The following is a 20807-nucleotide window of genomic DNA, read 5'->3' on the forward strand; positions in this document are numbered from 1 at the left end:
CATGACTCCGGTGGCTGCCAAGACTCTCATTGCGAACCGAGCACACAACGCACAACAATATGAAGGTGTTGGGCAGAGAGATACCCCACGGCCACACCATGTAAATGAGGTAAGTTCTATTTCTGAGTTACAATCCCAAATGGCTAACCTCACTTCTATGTTATCGCAGTTTGTTGAAGGCCCCAAAACGCAAGGAACTACAATCTGTGGTGTATGCTCCATTCAAGGACACCAATCAGATCAATGCCCTCAATTAATTGAAAATGGAGGGTGGGAATCTGCCCATGCCGTGGGTTATGGGAATCAAAACCAACCAAGGGGTGATCCTTTCTCTAATACATACAATCAAGGATGGCGTGACCACCCAAATTTCAGATGGAGAGATGCACAACAACCTGCCCAACAAGGTGGATTCCGACAACCTCCGGGTTTCTTTCCAAGGCCAATGGCACCACAACCACCTCCTCAAGCACAATCATCACAAAACAACTCAGGTACTTCTATGAATGATGAAAAAACTTATCAATTACTAACCACAATGGCGCAGGGATTGCAGACCCAAGCAAAGGAAGTTAATGAGCTCAAGAAGCAAATGGGCCAAATGGCCGAGTTTTTGGGACAATTCCGTGAAAATGGTAAGTTACCAAGCACTACGGTGGTCAATCCCAAGGGTGGTTTCGAAACCGCAAATGCAATCATGCTAAGGAGTGGAAAAGAAGTTGGGGCAGGTCCTACACCACCAAAATCAAGTCCCAAAGAAGATGAAACGTTGGAATCTAAAGAGGAGAACCCAAAGCAACCCACGGCAAAGGTGGAGCAACCTTTGCCGCAAGCAACCATTGATCCTAAGTCCTCCAATCCGTCCACCCTAGGTAAGAAAGGTCCAAGTTCAGTTACTTCTAACATTATTCCACCCAATGTGCCCTTTCCTAGCAGATTTTTGCAATCCAAGAATGAAGAGGAGGAAAAAGATGTTCTAGAGACATTTAGGAAAGTTCAAGTTAACATACCTCTTTTGGATGCAATCAAGCAAATCCCGAAGTATGCCAAGTTCTTGAAGAAGCTTTGTACAACAAGGAAGCGGATTCGGGAGAATGAGGTGGTATATGTAAGCGAGAATGTTTCTGCAATGTTGCAAAGGAAGCTACCACCTAAATGCAAAGATCCGGGTAGTTTCACAATCCCTTGTGTAATTGGTAATACAAGATTTGAGCATGCTATGCTAGATTTAGGTGCATCAATTAATGTTATGCCATATTCCGTTTATGCATCCATGAATCTAGGAAAGCTTAAAAATGATGGCGTTATAATTCAATTAGCCGATCGATCTAATGCATATCCCAAGGGAGTGTTGGAAGATGTTTTGGTGCAGGTAGACCACTTGATTTTTCCTGCAGATTTCTACGTACTTGATATGGAGGACTCAACCCACTCTCCATCATCACCACTCTTACTTGGACGACCTTTCATGAAAACGGCTCAAACCAAGATTGATGTGGCCAAGGGAGCTGTAACTATGGCCTTTGGTGGTGATATGATTAACTTTAAGATTCCTGAATCGATTGAGAATACTAATGATGTTCGTTCTTGTTGTGCCATTAATGTAATTGAAAATATAGGGCCGGAATGTTCAACACTAGTCAAGAAGAATGCACCGCGAACTACCATCGAGGAGGGAATTGGAGTGAGCAACAACGAATGCACGGCTTCAACCTTGAAGTCACCAAATTTGGCCGAGTGCAACCTTTGTGCATCTGTCCATTGTTCTACCACTTCTATGCCGCACCTAGGTAAGCCACCTAATCCAATTTCAATTCCCATTTCAACTAATCGGTTGTTACCTTGTATGGTGCAGGTACCTAATCAAAGTCAATATGGTGGGAGAGTTCGTGTTGATTTAGAGAAGCACAACACGACACTACGAAAGGATAATTATCCCATTCCATTCAAGGACCCCAAGCATGAAGTGGTTCGAAGGACAAGGCATAGAGGAAACACCCCTCCATGCCGTGGGGTTCCATAAACCTTCAAAGGAGCATCGTCCGGCTGCAAGACGTAAAAGAAAGCGCTTCGTGGGAGGCAACCCATGCAATCAACAAAGGAATCTCTTGGAATCACTCCAATTCCAGATTTGAATTTCTCAAACCCTTCTCTTTGTTGTTTACCATCTGCCATGATTAGTTTAGTTGCTGTTTGTTTGTTTGATTTTTGTTTATGTTAGTTTATGCTTGAAACATTGAGGACAATGTTTGATTTAAGTGTGGGGGGGGTAAACAATATGTTTGCATGAAAATTCGTGGGTTTTATTCACCTATCACTTACAATGTTGTTTCTTGCTGTTTTAAGTGTTTTTAGTATGTTTTGAAGCATTTTGGTGTGTTTAGACATAGAAATCTGAAAATCTCATAAAAATTTGAAGCAATTTGTTTTGAAAAACCCAAAAAGAGTTGTTTTTGTGTGTTTGTTTGTGTCTTAGGGTACCTTCCAACACAATGATGAGGATTCGGTTTGTAATTACATGGCTGTTAAAAAGAGTGATTAACATGGATGAAAGTTTGATTTACTCTTTGTTTATGCTTGGTTGTGGTTATAACTTATGAATTCACATGCAATCATAAAAGAAAAAATTTAGTTTTTTTTTGTAACATGCTTGAAGGAAGGAACTCAAACTAACGCTACAACCTTGTGAGACTTGAGCCTAAACGTTTATTTGGAGAGTTAAAATCTGTGCATTCTTTGTTTTCTAAGTCGTTGCATGATCTCATTATTCTTTGCTTGGTTGCTACTTAGAAGGCGTTTCATCATTTAGTTCCAAATGCTAGAACTCATGCCCATTTCATTCAAAGCATGTTATTGATTTGCATAACACATATTCAAGATGAAGTTGTGTAGTGACCACCACCTTAGCCAAATGCCGTGTGCCCTATGTCATTATGTTTTGTAGGTTTTTAACCCCGTTGAGCCTTGTTAGCCTTCATTATTTGTTAACCCATGTTTTCCTCACCTAGCCTAGTTTAGGACCATCCATACCCTTGTTCTTGAAGCATAGTACATCATGATTTAAATTGAATTCCTTTTGATTTATGTTGGCAGAAAATAAGTGTGGGGGAAGTGTTTTTCACGAGGAATTGTGTGCCATAGGCACGGCAAAGAAAAGAAAAGAAAAAAAAAATTTCGTGGAAAAAGAAAAATTGAAGAAAAAAATATGAAAAGTTTGAAAAAAGAGTTGAAAAGTTGAGAAAAAGAGTTCCAAAGTATTGTTTGTTGAAGTAAGGGTCCAAAACAATGAATTCGACCCTAAGGAGTTGTTTAAGTTTGAGTCTTCAAATTCGTCCAAACACAATTCCCCCATATTTTGTTAAGTTTGAGTCTTCATAATCTGTCCTCTTTGGTGTTTTTAAGTATTTTGAGTCATAAGTTTTGTCAAATTCGTCCAAATCTTGTCTTAGTTGCTGTTTGAGTCAATTAACTTGTTTAAATAAGTTTTGGGCAGATTTGAGTGTTTCAAATCTGTTTTGAATCTTAGTAGTCTAATTAGAGTCTTTAAGTTTAGTTTTTGTGTTTCTAAGTCGATTTGTATTAGATTAGCACCCCTAGTTAATCCCCGGTTAGAACGATCCCTACTTACATCATTACTACAATTGTCACAAATAGGGTTTAATTTGTGTGTCAAGTTAATTTTACGCATCAGACGTAATCAATTCATCTTGCAAGCATAATCATGGTATTGAATAACCCCCTAGCCAAAAGGCTTAGTTCCTCATGTTCACAAAACAAAGGAAAATAGATTTATACATTGTAAATATAAGAAAGAGAACACCTAAATATTCAAACGATTCGATGTTGAACGGCTAGAATCTTCAAGTACTTCTTCTTCCTCTCCTTTGCTGCGGCACAGGGACTATGGGGAGGTTTTTGGGTTATTGAATGATGTAGAATGGATGGGGGACGTATGGAAGTGTTTAGGGTTGATGGGTGGTGCGGCTAGGGGTGATTGGTGGCAGAAATTTGGGTGAATGGTGGTAGAATGGTGTGGCTGAAGGTGGTGTTCAGTTTCTGGAGTGAATGGTGAGTTGTTGGATGAATGGGGATCTTTGTGGCTGCACAAGGATGTTTATTTAAAGGGATTTTGGAAATTAAAACCCTAGGTTAATTAGGTAAACAGAAATTAAGTCTAAAACTTATCTAAATAGGAAATAGAATCAGAAAACTAAAGGGAATTAGGCTAGGAGGTGCGGCTAGGGTTTAAAACCAAAAGGGAGTGTGTTTTAATTGCAAAGAAACAGGAAAGGACCCTCTCCCTTGCACGGCAAGGAAGAGGAAAGGCAAGGGTGGTGCGGCTGGATGTTTGGGAAAGGGATAGTGTCCTAAAAAGAAAGGGAAAGGGGACTCACGGCAAGGAAAGGGAAGGAAAAGGTATGTGAGGTGCGGCACTACCTTGAATGGTGCAAGGAATCTTTGTTTTACGTCCTAAAGTGCGTATGAGGTCTTCAAAGTGGCTGGAACATAAGTGCTTTTAGACTTAGGAAAGGTTAAACCAAAATAGGAAACTTTGGCTAAACTTTCCTACTTCAATTAGGAATCCTTGTTGGAGTAGGAATCCTTGTTCTTCTAGGAATCCTCATGTGATTAGGAATCCTTCGTTGATTAGGAATCCTAATTTCTTCAAGTCTTCAATTCATCCATTCCTTTTGCTCCAAAAGGCTCCAAATTACATCATTTTGCACACTTCGGCTTTGGAATCTGAAAACACACAAAAGTGACTTTAAACACTAAAATAACTAAAGAAACACAACGTAAATGCACGAGAACAAGCCAATTAAGTCGCATAAATATGCTCTTATCAAGGACCAATGGTGTGTGGCGTATGTTGTATCCAAGGACATGCCTTTGAAAAGTGTCCTCAACTCATTGAGAATGGTGGATGGGTGAGCGCTAATGCCATTGGGTTTCAAAGCCAAAATCAACCAAGAAACGATCCATATTCCAATACCTACAATCCTGGTTGGAGAGACCACCCAAATTTCAAGTGAAGGGAGCCCCAACAGTCCTAACCACAAGGAGGCTTTAGGCAACAACCCCCGGGTTTCTACACCAAACCATACGCACCCCCTCAAGTCCAACCACAATCTGCCCCAAATGCTTCAGGTACATCTCTAGATAATGATGCACTTCTTAAGATACTAACCAAGTTATCTCAGGGGCAAGACAATCACACCCAAGCAATGCACAACACGAACATTCGGGTGGATCAATTGGAAAAGCAAATTGGGCAGATTGCGGAGTTTGTTGGGCAGTTTAGAGACCAAGGAAAGCTTCCTAGTTCAACCATTGCAAATCCAAAGGGAGGGTTTGAAACAGCCAAAGCAATCACCCTACGAAGTGGCAATGAGATTGGGGCAGGTTCTTCATCAAAAACAGGTCACAAAGATGATGAAATGTTGAAAATGGAGGAGGAGGAAGCAACTCAACCCACGGCAAGGGTAGAAACATCTTTGCCGCAAGTGTCCATGGCCCCTAAACCTTCAAATTTGTCCAATAAGGGTAAGAATGTGTTAAATTCAGTTCCTACAAATGTTTTTCCTTCGAATGTCCCATTTCCTAGCAGATTTTTGCAATCCAAGAACAAAGAGGAGGAAACATATGTTCTTGAGACGTTTAGAAAGGTGCATGTCAACATTCCCCTCCTTGATGCCATAAAGCAAATCCCGAAGTATGCCAAGTGTTTAAAGAAGCTTTGTACAACAAAGAAACGTGTCTGGGAGAAAGAAGTGGTACATGTAAGCGAGAATGTCTCCGCAATGTTGCAAAGAAAGCTGCCACCTAAATGTAAAGATCCGGGTAGTTTCACAATTCCTTGCGTAATTGGTAATACAAGGTTTGAGCATGCTATGTTAGATTTAGGTGCATCAATTAATGTCATGCCATATTCTGTTTATGCATCTATGAATTTAGGAGCACTTAAACATGATGGTGTGATTATTCAATTAGCCGATCGATCTAACGCATATCCAAAAGGAGTGTTGGAAGATGTTTTGGTGCAGGTAGACCACTTGATTTTTCCTGCAGATTTCTATGTGCTTGATATGGAGGATTCAAGCCACTCTTCACCATCACCGCTCTTACTTGGACGATCGTTCATGAAAACGGCTCAAACTAAGATTGATGTGGCCAAAGGATTAGTAACTATGGCATTTGGTGGTGACATGATTAGTTTTAAAATTTCTGAATCCATTGAGACTACTAATGTTGTTCATTCTTATTGTGCAATTGATAAAAAATAAAAGATAGGACCGGACTGTTCAGCACCAAGCACAAAGGATGCATCAAGAACCATGCAAGACGAAGGAATTGGAGTGGAGCACAAGGACCACACGGCCACTGCCCTCAAAGTGCTCAAATTGGCCGAAAGCACCATGGGGAAGAATGTTCACATTGCTGCCACTTCATCACAACACATAGGTAAGCCACCTAATCCAAATCCAATTCTCATTAAAGTTGATAGGTGGTTCCCTTCTTTGGTGCAGGTACCCAAGCAAATCCTGATATGATATTAACTAGCACTCAAATTAACCCTCTTTTTATCAATTGTAGTAAGTATGTAAGTAGGGATCGTTCTAGGCCGGAGATTAGGAGGGATTGCTAAATCACTTGAAAACTGACTCAAATACGTAAAAACAAGTTTAAAACACTAAACTAGATTCAAAGAATGCAAAACTAAACTTGGAAATACCAAAACAGCACCAAAACACTCAAAACTGCCTTAAAAACACAATCTGGGCAGTTTTGAACACTAGACACAAACTTGGACGAAATTAGGTTTTAACTTGACTCAAAACACTTAAAAAACACAAACTAACTTGACTTCTAACTAATATGACTCAACAAAGAAAAGGGGGATTGATTTTGGACGAATTTAAAAACAAAACAAAACTTTGTAAACTAGAACAGATTTTAAAACGAATTTGGCTTAAATGAATGGATGGAAAGCTAGCTAAGGGGTTCATCTCCACACATGTTATACTTGCATTCAAAACGATTTCCAATTGCTTTTCAATAACCCATGAATTCTCTACGCCCCAAGTTAATTAGGTCCGCTTAAATTAACCTTCAGATTTTCCTAACGTTATTGTATTGGATGATTGCATACGACAACCCAAAGCATTCCCCACAAGTCCCCTACATGATTGCATAATAGAGATACAAGCAAGAATCATTAGGTTCTATGAAAACCATAAGCATTGACGAAGCACTTGTTACTATGATTGCATGAAACTTATGCCAAGAATTTCCTTAACACGATTGTGATTAACAACCTTTACTACTTTTGAATATAAGTTTATAACGATTAGGTGAAATTCCCTTACATTCTAGCATCAAACTCATGCATGAAAATTAAGCGTGCACTCTCAACCAACATACACAAATCAGTTTTAATTCATATAGATAAGTAAATTGAATCCACGACTTATGAAACGCAATTGAAAGTAATCAAATCATATAACAAGCATAATCATGGTTTCGAATCCCCCCCTAGCCAAGGGGGGGTTTAGTTCCTCATACTCGCAAAGCAATGATACATAAGTTTAGAAATTAAAATCAAAGGAAAGAAAACACCTAGAATGCTCCAACGTGGCAGCAAGTGCATCCAAGAATCCTCCTTCCTCCTTGCTGCGGCAGAGAACTTTAGACAGGTTTTTGGGGTTATTTGTGGTGTAGAATGGATGGGGAATGGTATGGAAGGCTTTAGGGTTGATGGGTGGTGCGGCTAGGGTTGTTTTTAGGCAGAAATTTGAGAGAATGGTGGTGGAAATGTGCGGCAGAGAGCAAGGAATGATTTCTGGCGTGAATTGATGTGTATGAGAGGTGGTGATTTGATCTAGGGGTTAATATGAGTATATATAGGCACTTAAAACCCTAGGGTAATCAGATATGGACTTGGATAACCCAAATCCACAAGGAAATAGGTTTAAACAATCAGATTTTGCAAAGGAAAAGGCCTCCTAGGTGCGGCAGGTAAGAGATAAGGTGGATAAGGCTTCTAGAAAGCCTTGCAAGGCAAGGAAATCAGATTTCTAGAAGGGAATAGGTGCGGCACTAAGGGATAAGGCTGATTGTGAAGGGATAAGGTGTCCTAAAGCGTTTAGGACTCCTCTTTGCAGCTGAAATCTTTGTACATTAGGATTAGGAAAGTTTGTCTTTGTCAATCCTTCTTCATCTTGGATTCCTTTTCCTTCTTGGACTTGGAAAACTTCTTTGTTGCTGAAACTTGATGCCATTTGGATTTAACTTTCCTACTTCAAGTAGGAAACCTTGTTTGAGTAGGGAACTTCATCTTCTAGGAATCCCAATTTCACTAGGAAACCTATTTCAACTAGGAATCCTAATTCAACTAGGATTCCATCTTCAATTAGGGACTTTCCTACTTCAACTAGGAAACCTTGTTCAAGTAGGAAACATCATCTTCAAATCTTCAATTTCGTCCCTCCTCATGGCTCCAAGCATATGATCTTCATTCCAAGCTCTAATTTGCTCCAACAGGCTCCAAAATGCACCCTTTTGCATACTTTGCCCTTAAAACCTGAAAACACATAAAACTAGCTTAAAAGACTACTTTAACTAAGGAAAAACAACGTAAATGCACAAGAACAAGCTAACTAAGGCGCATAAATATGCTCCTATCAAATCCCCAATGGTGGGCGCATTTACATGAACCGTAGGCAACACAACGCACTCATCCGCAAACATCACTATCCACTTTCGTTCAAGGATTCAAAGTATGAGAACTTTGTGGAACATATTGTGGAGGAGATCCCACTGCATGCCGTGGGCTCCAATGAGAGATGAATGAGTTCTTCGTCCGGCTGCAAGACGTAAAAGAAAGCGCTACTTGGGAGGCAACCCATGCATTCAACAAAGGAAGACTTAGGAATCACTCCAATTCCAGATTTGCGTTCCTAAAACCCTTCTCTTTGTTGATTCTTTCTAATCTGCCAGTTTAGTTGATTAAGTTGCTGTTTGTGTGTTTAATTTTGTTTGGTGTGATTTTATGCTTGAAACATTGAGGACAATGTTTGATTTAAGTGTGGGGGGGGGGTAACTAAGTGTTTTTTATGCAAATTCGTGGGATTTTATCGCCCATTACTTATAGACTTGTTGATGCTAAATAGATAAGCACACAAATTAAACCCTCTTTTTGTCAAATTGTAGCAAAGATGTAAGTAGGGATCGTTCTAAACCGGGGATTAGGAGGGATTGCTAAACACTTGAAAACTGACTCAATGATGTAAAAACAAAGTTAAAACACTAAACTAGACTCAAAGAATGTAAAATTAAAAGTTAAAACACCAAAACAAGGCAAAGGAACCAAAACAGCAAATAAACACTCAAAACTGCCTTAGAAGCACAATCTGGGCAGTTTTGAGTAATAACACAAATTTGGACGAATTTATGTTATAACTTGACTCAAAACACTAGAAAACATAAACTAACACACTTTCTAACTAATCTAAGACTCTAAAATAAAGGGGGATTTTGTTTTGACGAAAATTAAAATAAAGAAAACAGATTGGAAATAGGGCAGATTGTAAAAACGATTTTTTTGTGAAATAGATGGGTAGAAGGCTAGTTAGGGGCTCTTTCTCCACACATGACAAGTATGCAAACGACTCAATTTCCAGTTATTCCTTCGTTGAATTATGAATGACAATGCCCCAAATTAACCGTGACATCACTAGTTAATTCTCAAGTTTTCCTTGTGTTATTGGATTGGATGACATCATTCGACAACCCAAAGCATTCCTCAAAAGTTCCCTACATGACATCATAATAAAGATACAATCAAAGATCATTACGTTCAATGAAAACTATAAGCATTGACAAAGCACTTGCAACTATGACATCATGTCACTCATGTTAGGAATTGAACTTAACGCGATCGTGACTAGCGACCTTCACTACATATGAATATAAGTGTGTGACGATTATGTGAAACAACCTTATATTCTAGCAACATATTCATGCAAGCCAATTAAGTGTCGACCCCTAATTAACAAACACAAATAAGTTATTACTCGCACAGTTAAGCCAATTGCATTCACGATTCAAGAACTCATAACTGGAATTTATTAAATCAACTTGCATACATAGTCATGGCTTCGAAATTACCCCTAACCAATAGGGGTTTAGCCACTCATGTTCGTAGCAAAACGAAAGGAAAAGAAATTAAACATTGAAAGCATAAAACGAATTACACCTAGAATGCACCAACGATGAAGCTTAAGCATCCAAGAGTCCTTCCTTCTTTCTCCTTGCTGCTGCACACGAATGGGTGAGTTTTGGGGGTTATGAATGGTGTAGAACGATGGGTTTATGACTGGGATAGGTGTATGGGACGGCTAGGGTGGTTTTTGGTCAGAAAATTTGGTGAATGGTGAAGGATAGGTGCGGCAGAGAGAGTGGTGATGTTTCTGGCGTGAATGGGACTGAATGGGCAGATTCTTGGGTATTTGAATGATGTAGAATGGATGGAGGATGTATGGAAGTGTTTAGGGTTGATGGGTGGTGCGGCTAGGGTGGTTTTGTGGCAGAAATTTGGGTGAATGGTGAAGGAATGGGGCTGTTGAAGATGGAGAATGGTTTCTGGCGTGAAGGATTATTTTCTGGATGAATGGCTCTGTTTGTGGCTGCACAAACATGTTTATTTAAAGGGATTAGGAAATTAAAAACCCTAGGCTAATTAGGTAATCGGAAATTAAGTCTAAGGATTCTAGAATTAGGAAATAAATCAAAAAATTAAAGGAAAGGGCAAGGGAAATTCGGCTAGGGTTTAAAACACAAAAGGAAGGTGTTTTAAAGCATAAAAACAGGAAATAAGGAAGAGGAAATGCAAAGGGGGGTGCGGCAAGGGTTCAAAAGGGTTCTAGGCTTTTGTTTTGTGTCCTAGAATGCTTAGAAAGTCTTCATAATTGCTGGAACTTTTAGGGACAATTAGGAAAAATCAAACCAAAGTAGGAAACCTTGGCTTAACTTTCCTACTTCAAGTAGGAATCCTTGTTGGAGGAGGAATCCTTGTTCTTCTAGGAATCCTCATGTGATTAGGAATCCATCTTCAATTAGGAATCCTCTTGTGATTAGGAATCCATCTTCAATTAGGAATCCTTCGTTGATTAGGAATCCTTCGTCGATTAGGAATCCTTCCTCGATTAGGAATCCTCCTTCATGTAAGCACTTTCCTACTTCAACTAGGAAACCTTGTTCAAGTAGGAATCATCATCTTCAAGTCTTCAAATTCGTCCAAACCTTGGCTCCAATTATGTGATAATCATTCCAAGCCCAATTTTGCTCCAAAAAGCTCCAAAATGCATCTTCTTGCATCCTTTGGCCTTAAAACCTGAAAACACATAAAACTAGCTTAAAAGACTACTTTAACTAAGAAAACACCATGGAAATGCATAAGAACTAGCTAACTAAGGCGCATAAATATGCTCCTATCACTTGTTCCTTGCTGTTTTTAAGTGTTTTTAAGCAGTTTTGGTGTGTTTTAGTGTGTGTTGACATAAAACTCCGAAAATCACATAAAAATTTGAAAAAAGTGTTTTGAAAAGCCTAAAAAGAGTGTTTTGAGTCGTTTTTGTGTGTTTGTGTCTAGGGTACCTTCCAACACAATGATGAGGATTCGGTTTGTACTTGCATGGCTGTTAAAAAGAGTGATTAACATGGATGAAAGTTTGAATTACTCTTTGCTTATGCTTGGTTGTGGTTATAGCTTATGAATTCACATGCAATCACAAAGGATAAAAAGTAGTTTTTGTAACATGCTTGAAGGAAGGAACTCAAACAAACGCTACAACCTTGTGAGACTTGAGCTTAAACGTTTATTTGGAGAGTTAAAATCTGTTCATTATTGTTTTCTAAGTCGTTGCATGATCTCATTATTCCTTGCTTGGTTACTACTTAGAAGGCGTTTCATCATTTAGTTCCAAATACTAGAACTCATACCCATTTCATTCAAAGCATGTTATTGATTTGCATAACACATATTCAAGATGAAGTTGTGTAGTTACCACCACCAAAGCCAAACTGCCGTGTATCCCATATCATTTTATGTTTAAGTTTAACCCCTTCGAGCCTTGTTAGCCTACATTCTTTGTTAACCCACGCTATCCTCACCTAGCCTAGATTAGGACCATCTGTACCCTTGTTCTTGAAGCATAGTAAAGCATGATTCAAATTGAATTCCTTTTGATTAATGTAGGGCAGAAAACAAGTGTGGGGGAAGTGTTTCTCATGTGAGTTAGTGTGCCATAGGCATGGGAAGAAAAGAAAAATTCGTGAAAAAAAAATAAAATAAAAAAAAAGTTGAAAGATGTGAAAAAGAGTTCTAAGGTGTTGTTTGTTGAAGAAAGGGTCCAAAACTTTGAATTCGGCCCTAAGTATTGCTTGAATCTTCCCTTCGTGTTTAAAAGTTGATTTCTGCAATCTAAGTGAATTCTAAGTCTCAATTTCATTACTTTGCTTGCTATTGCTTTAAGAACGTTTGTTATCCCTACCCTTCATTTGTTAACCAATACCCCACGCCCCATTACAAACCTTGACTTCAATCTTGAGTGTTATGTGTTTCAATTTGTGGAGTTTGAATTTGGTATGAGCATATGGTGTCACTGGTTCTCGCATCTAAGTGGTAGCATTCCATTCATGAGATCATATCTAAACATGCTTTTTAACTCCAGAAATTGCTTTCTTTGTGATACATATATGTGAGCGTTCGTTTTCATATCTACATCAATCTTCTCACATATAACTAGTTTAGGGTGTGTAGTTAGAAAATCTGAGTGAAAATTGAGTGCATACCTTGTAAGGAATTGAGTGAATTCTCTAAGGCATGTTACTACATTCAAAACATTGTTTAAATTGGTTAATTGTGAACTAGTAAGTGGTGACTATGATTAAGTATGTGCTTAAGTGTAAAGATGACTCAAATCTGTGGGGATAATGATTTTTAACATGTCCTGTGCATTGGAAATCCCTGAGGCAAATGTTGGAAGGTTTAGGTTGTGTTTTATTTGTTTTGTTTTGTTTTATTTCTTTGTTTTGCTCGAGGACTAGCAAAAGCTAAGTGAGGGGGAATTTGATAGGAGCATATTTATGCGACTTAATTGGCTTGTTCTCGTGCATTTACGTTGTGTTTCCTTAGCTATTTTAGTGTTTAAAGTCACTTTTGTGTGTTTTCAGATTCCAAGGACAAAGTATGCAAGAAGTTGCATTTTGGAGCCTTTTGTAGCAAAATGGAGCTTGGAATGATTATCACATGCTCGGAGCACAAGGAATGGACGCAATTGAAGATTTGAAGAACTTAGGATTCCTAATCAACGAAGGATTCCTACTCACACGAGGATTCCTAGAAGAACAAGGATTCCTACTCCAAGAAGGATCCTACTTGAAATAGGTAAGTTAAGCCAAGGTTTCCTACTTTGGTTTCACTTTTCCTAAATGTCCTTAATGTTCCATTCACTTTGGGGGCCTCCTAAGCATTCTAGGACATCAAGCACACGTTTCTTGCATGGTCCAAGTAGATGCCGCACCATACATGCACTTTCCACATTTCCCTCTTCCTTGCCGTGCAAGGGAGCTTTTGTCCCTTTAGTTTTAGGTCATTCATACCTTTCCCTAAACCTAGCCGCACTTCCCCTAACCTTTATCTTCCTTGCCGTGCAAGGGAAAGCTTATCTTTCCTGTTTCCTTGCATTTAACCCACATTCCCTTTAATTTAAGTCATTGCCGCATATCCCTTGCCCTTTTCCTTTAATTTTCTGATTGTGTTTCCTATTTCTAGAAGCCTTAGACTTAATTTCTGATTACCTAAATAACCTAGGGTTTGATTTTCCTAAATCCCTTTAAATAAACATCCTTGTGCAGCCACAAATGATCCATTCATTCATCATTCACGCCAGAAAGCTATCCCCACTCTCTACCACAGAAACTACCCTAGCCGACCCCTACATTCATACTAACCTTATTTCCATCCTTCTACATCATCCATAACTCCCAAAACTCACCCCCAACCCTTGTGCCGCAGCAAAGGAGAGGAAGAAGAAGTGCTTGAAGGTTCTAGCCGTTCAACATTGAATCGTTGGAGTATTTAGGTGTTCTCTTTCTTATATTTACAATGTATAAATCTGTTTTCCTTTGTTTTGTGAACATGAGGAACTAAGCCTTTTTGGCTAGGGGGTTATTCGATACCATGATTATGCTTGCAAGATGAATTGATTACGTCTAATTGTTATTTCATGAATTGTGAATCCAATTTGCTTAACCGTTTGATTGATGACTTATTTTTGTGTGTTAATTAAGGTGGCCAACTTAGTTTTCACCTAATAGTTACAACCTCATGTTTGCAAATAGTGGAGGTCGCTTATAAACGATCGTGTTAAGTGAATTCTTGGCAAACGTTTCATGCTTTTCATAGTAACAATTGCCTCGTCAATGCTTATAGTTTTCATGAAGCTTAATGATCTTTGATTGTACCTTTATTGTGCTTTTCACGTAAGGGACTTTTAGAGAATGTTTTGAGTTGTTGCATGTGCATTCCCATCCAATTCACTAACTTTAGGAAAACTTGAAGGTTAAAATTCATAGTTTATTGAAAGAAGCAATTGGAAATCAAAGTTGAATGCAAGTGTATCATGTGTGGAGAAGAACCCTCTAGTTAGTCTATCATCCATCAATTTACTTAATTCTGTCTAAAAATCTGTTTACATTGTTCTTGCTTTGTTTTATTTATTTTCGTCCAAAATCAACCCCATTTTATTTCTTTGAGTCATATTAACTAGAACTTGTCTTAGAATATGTTTTTAGGTGTTTTAGGTCATTAGAAAACCAAAATTCGTCCAAGTTGTGTTAGAGTCCCAAAACTGCCCAGAAAGTGGTTTTTAGGCTGTTTTGAGTGTTTGTTTGCTGTTTTGAGTCTTTTGGTTTGTTTTAGTGTTTTAGAGTTTAGTTTTGCATTCTTTGAGTCTAGTTTAGTATTTTAAACTTTGTTTTACAGATTTGAGTCAGTTTAGAGTCTTTTAGCAATCCCTCCTAATCCCCGGTTTAAGAACGATCCCTACTTATCCATACTACAATTGTCAACAAGAGGGTTAATTTGTGTGTTTAGTTATTTTACGCAGCATATCCATGGCCCCTAAACCTTCAAATCTGTCCAATAAGGGTAAGAATGTGTTAAATTCAGTTCCTACTAATGTTTTTCCTTCGAATGTCCCCTTTCCTAGCAGATTTTTGGAATCCAAGAACGAAGAGGAGGAAAAAGATGTTCTAGAGACGTTTGGAAAGGTGCATGTCAACATTCCCCTCCTTGATGCCATAAAGCAAATCCAGAAGTATGCCAAGTGTTTAAAGAAGCTTTGTACAACAAAGAAACGTGTCCGGGAGAAAGAAGTGGTACATGTATGCGAGAATGTCTCCGCAATGTTGCAAAGAAAGCTGCCACCTAAATGTAAAGATCCGGGTAGTTTCACAATTCCTTGCGTAATTCGTAATACAAGGTTTGAACATGCTATGTTAGATTTAGGTGCATCAATTAATGTCATGTCATATTCTGTTTATGCATCTATGAGCACTTAAACATGATGGTGTGATTATTCAATTAGCCGATCAATCTAACGCATATCCAAAAAGAGTGTTGGAAGATGTTTTGGTGCAGGTAAACCACTTGATTTTTCCTGCAGATTTCTATGTGCTTGATATGGAGGATTCAGGCCACTCTTCACAATCACCACTCTTACTTGGACGACCATTCATGAAAACAGCTCAAACCAAGATTGATGTGGCCAAAGGATTACTAACTATGGCATTTGGTGGTGACATGATTAGTTTTAAAATTTCTGAATCCATTGAGACTCCTAATGTTGTTCATTCTTGTTGTGCCATTGATAAAATAGAAAAGATAGGACCGGACCGTTCAGCACCAAGCATAAAGGATGCATCAAGAACCATGCAAGACGAGGGAATTAGAGTGGAGCACAAGGACCATACGGCCACTGCCTTCTAAGTGCTCAAATTGGCCGAAAGCACCATGGGGAAGAATGTTCACATTGCTGCCACTTCATCACAACACATAGGTAAGCTACCTAATCCAAATCCAATTCCCATTAAAGTTGATAGGTGGTTCCTTTCTTTGGTGCAGGTACCCAAGCAAATCCCCGATGGTGGGCGCATTTACATGAACCGTAGGCAACACAACGCACTCATCCGCAAACATCACTATCCATTTCCGTTCAATGATTCAAAGTATGAGAACTTTGTTGAGCATGTCGTGGAGGAGATCCCACTGCATGTCGTGGGTCCCAAGGAGGAGTAAAGGTGTTCTTCGTCCGGCTGTACGACGTTAAAGCATGCGCTACGTGGGAGGCAACCCATGCATTCAACAAAGGAAGACTTAGGAATCACTCCAATTCCAGATTTGCGTTCCTAAAACCCTTCTCTTTGTTGATTCTTTCTAATCTGCCCAGTTTACTTGTTTAGTTGCTGTTTGCATGTTTACTTGTGTTTTGTGTGAATTTATGCTTGAAACATAGAGGACAATGTTTGATTAAGTGTGGGGGGGTAATTAAGTGTTTTTTATGCAAATTCGTGGGATTTTATCACCCATAACTTCAAGTGTTGTTCCTTGCTGTTTTGAAGTGTTTTTAGGCTGTTTTGGTGTGTTTTAGTATGTTTTGTTCTAAAAATCCGAAAATCCCAGAAAAAAATTGAAAAATTGTTTTGAAAAAACCAAAAAGAGTTGTTTTTGATTTGTTTTTGTGTGTTTGTTTATGTCTTAGGGTACCTTCCAACACAATGATGAGGATTTGATTTGTAATTGCATGGCTGTTAAAAAGAGTGATAAACATGGATGAAAGTTTGATTTACTCTTTGTTTATGCTTGGTTATGGTTATAATTTATGAATTCACATGCAATCATAAAAGAAAAAAATCAGTTTTTGTAACATGCTTGAAGGAAGGAACTCAAATTAACGCTACAACCTTGTGATACTTGAGCCTAAACGTTTATTTGGAGAGTTGATAATTTGTGCATTATTGTTTTCTAAGTCGTTGCATGATCTCATTATTCCTTGCTTGGTTACTACTTAGAAGGTGTTTCATCATTTAGTTCCAAATGCTCTCATGCCCATTGATAGGAGCATATTTATGCGCCTTAGTTAGCTAGTTCTTATGCATCTTTGTTATGTTTTCTTCGTTAAAGTAGTCTTTTAAGCTACTTTCTTGTGTTTTCAGGTTTAGCGGACGTATTACATGAAATGATGCAATTTGGAGCTTTTGGAGCAGAAAGTGAGCTTGAAGTGAAAAGGACATGCTTGGAACGCAAGGTTGGGATGAAATTGAAGAGTTGAAGATTTGAGGTTTCCTACTTGAAGTAGGAAAGCTAAGCCTAAAAGTTTCCATTTTGGGTTGATCTTTCCTAAATCGGAATTGGCAACCAAAGTTTCTAAAGTTGGAAGTTTCTATTCTTGGAGGTTTCCATTTTCGTGAGTTTCTATTCTCGGTTTTGGGCTTTTGGATGACCCATCCTTAACTCTTGGACCTATGCCGTACCTAAACCCTAACCCTAGCCCATTGTTTCAGCCGCACCTAGGCCTTGTTCACATGCAAAAATCTGATTGGAAATCCCTAAGCCTATGCCGCACCTTTCCATCCAAAAAGCCCTATTTTACAAACCTTAACCCTAGCCCATTGTTCTAATCTGAATTGCTAGGGTTTTTAAGTGCCTATATATATATTTCTACACCCTAGCCGCACAGGGACCCCATTCTACAAATCAGAAATCGCAAAAAATCCCTTCCCCCACCTTGCCGCAGCCACCATTCATTCCAGCCACATCCATACACCTTGCCGCAACTCTCCTTCATTCCAGCCACCATTATACACCTCCATACACCACCCACACACCTTGCCGCACCCCCATACCATCCTAATTCCCTTCCTACATCAGAAAACCATCCAAACAGCCTCTAAACCAACTCTGCCGCAACAAGGAGAAGAAGAAAGAGGAGCTTTCTGTGCAGATTTCAAAGTGGACTTCTTTGGCATTTTAGGTGTAATCTTTCTTATGTCTTTGATGTTTCAATTCAATAAACTTTGTGTTGTGAGTATGAGGAACTAAACCCCCTTAGTTGGGGGGTGATTCGAAACCATGTACATGCTTGCAATTTGATTCGATTACATTCAGTTGTTATTTCATGAGTTATGGATTCAATTCGTTCATCTATTTGATTGATAACTTATTTGTGTATGTTGATTGAGAGTGCACGCTTAATTTTCATGCATGAATATGATGCTAGATTATGAGGGAGTTTCACCTAATAGTTACAATCTTATAATCACAAGTAGTGAAGATCGCTTGAAAACGATCGCGTTGAATGAATTCTTAGCATAAGTTTCATGCAATTCATAGTAACAAATGCTTCGTCAATGCTTATGTTTTTCATAGAACGTAATGATTCTTGCTTGTATCTCTATTATGCAATTCATGTAGGGAACTTGTAGGGAATGTTTTGAGTTGTCGTATGCAATCATCCAACTTGATAAATTCTGGAAAAACTGAGGGTTAATTAGTGCAATTCACGGTTAACTTGGGGCGTTGAGTATTCATAGTTTATTGGAAGAACAACTGAAAATCGTTTTGTTTGCAAGTGTGACATGTGTGGAGATGAACCTCCTAACTAGCCTTTTATCCATCTATTTCACCAAAATCGTTTTTACAATCTGTGCTAGTTAAAGTTTCTGTTTTGTGTTAAATTTTCGTCCAAAACAAATCCCCCTTTAATTTGAAGTCTTAGATTAGTTAGAAAGTGTTTTGATTTGTGTTTCTAAGTATTTTGATTCAAGATTTCATCAAATTTCGTCCAAATTAGTGTAGATGCTCAAAACTGCCCAGAAAGTGGTTTTTAGGCAGTTTTGAGCCTTCTAGTTGCTGTTTTGAGTTTTAGGTTTGTTTAAGTGTTTTAACCTTTACTTTTGCATTCTTTGAGTCTAAGTTAGTGTTTTTAAACTTTGTTTTTGAGTTTTAAGTCAGTTTCCAAGTGTTTAGCAATCCCTCCTAATCCCCGGTCTAGAACGATCCCTACTTACATCTTTACTACCATTTGACAAAAAGAGGGTTTAATTTGTGTGCTTATCTATTTCGCATCAAATTTTTGGCGCCGTTGCCGGGGATTAGCAAATTTGCTAATCCCTTGGATTGTTTTTGTTTCTTTTATTTCACTTTGTTTCTGATTTTGTTTAAGTTCTGACCTAATTTTGTTTCTTGTTTCTTAGGTACTAATGTATGACTAGAAGCTCTCAACCGATTCGTACAAACATCTTGGATTTTGACGACGATTTTGAGAGGAAGTTAAGAAGAGCTAGAAACCAGCAAGAACACCATCCACCCAATTCCGAATCTGACCTTGAAGAAAACGTACAAGAAGAGGAGGAGGAAGCCACGGCAGGGATATTTGAAGAAGTCCAAGGCATGGCCATGGACAATCGTACACTCAAGGAGCTTTCCGCCTCAGGTTTGGACAATGCCGCACCCTTGTGCATTCAATACCCTAGGGCTGCCCAAGGTAAGACGGATGAGTTTGAATTAAAGTCAAGTTTGCTTCATCATATTCCTAAATACCATGGCTTGTCCATGGAAGATCCTAACAAACATTTGAAAGAATTTGAAGTAGTTTGCTCTAGTATGACTCCCGTCAATGTTGACGGAAATATCTTGAAGATGAAGGCTTTTCCATTCTCTTTGATGGATAAAGCCAAGGATTGGTTATATGAGTTAGCTCCCGGAACTGTCACATCGTGGGAAAGTATGAAGAGAGTGTTCTTGGAGAAGTTCTTTCCAACTTCTCGCATCATCCTCCTCCGCAAAAAGATAAGCGGAATTCAGCAAGAAGAAGGTGAGTCTTTTCCTACATATTATGAACGATTTAAATCACTTGTTGCTTCTTGTCCACAGCATCAGATGAAGGAGGAGTTACTGTTGCAATACTTCTACGAGGGTCTCCTACCTCTAGAACGTCAAATGCTTGATGCTTCGGCAGGGGGAGCATTGGTGGATAAAACACCCATGGCTGCCAAGGTCTTGATTGCTAATAGAGCGTTGAACGCTCAACAGTATGAGGGTGTAGGCCAAAGAGGACCCTCACGGCACCAAGTACATGAGGTAAGTGCGACTTCCGATCTTCATTCACAATTGGCTAATCTTACTTCTATTGTTTCACAGATGGCCGGGGGAATGAAGATGCAAGGACCTGTGGTATGTGGCGTATGTTCTATCCAAGGACATGTCTCTGAAAAATGTCCTCAACTTATCGAGAATGGCGGTTGGGAGAGTGCGAATGCCATTGGGTTTCAAGGCCAAAATCAGTCAAGGCACGATCCATACTCCAACACGTATAATCCGGGGTGGCGAGACCACCCAAATTTCAAGTGGAGGGATCCTCAGCAACCTCAAAACCAAGGAGGCTTTAGGCAACAACCCCCGGGGTTCTTTCCCAAAACTTACGGCCCACCCCAAAATCAAGCCCAATCCGGCCCAAGTGCCTCAGGTACGTCTCTTGACAATGATGCACTTCTTAAGATACTAACTAAGTTGTCTAATGGGCAGGAAGATCAAGCTAAAGCTATGCAAAACCAAGACAGAAGGGTGGATCAACTCGAGAAACAAATTGGGCAGATTGCCGAGTTTGTAGGTAAGTTTCGAGATCCCGTACAACTCCCTAGTTCCACCATTCCAAATCCAAAGGGAGGCTTTGAAACCGCAAATG

The sequence above is a fragment of the Malus sylvestris genome, chromosome 9 (assembly GCF_916048215.2).
Source record: "Malus sylvestris chromosome 9, drMalSylv7.2, whole genome shotgun sequence".
Classification (NCBI taxonomy): Eukaryota; Viridiplantae; Streptophyta; class Magnoliopsida; order Rosales; family Rosaceae; genus Malus; species Malus sylvestris.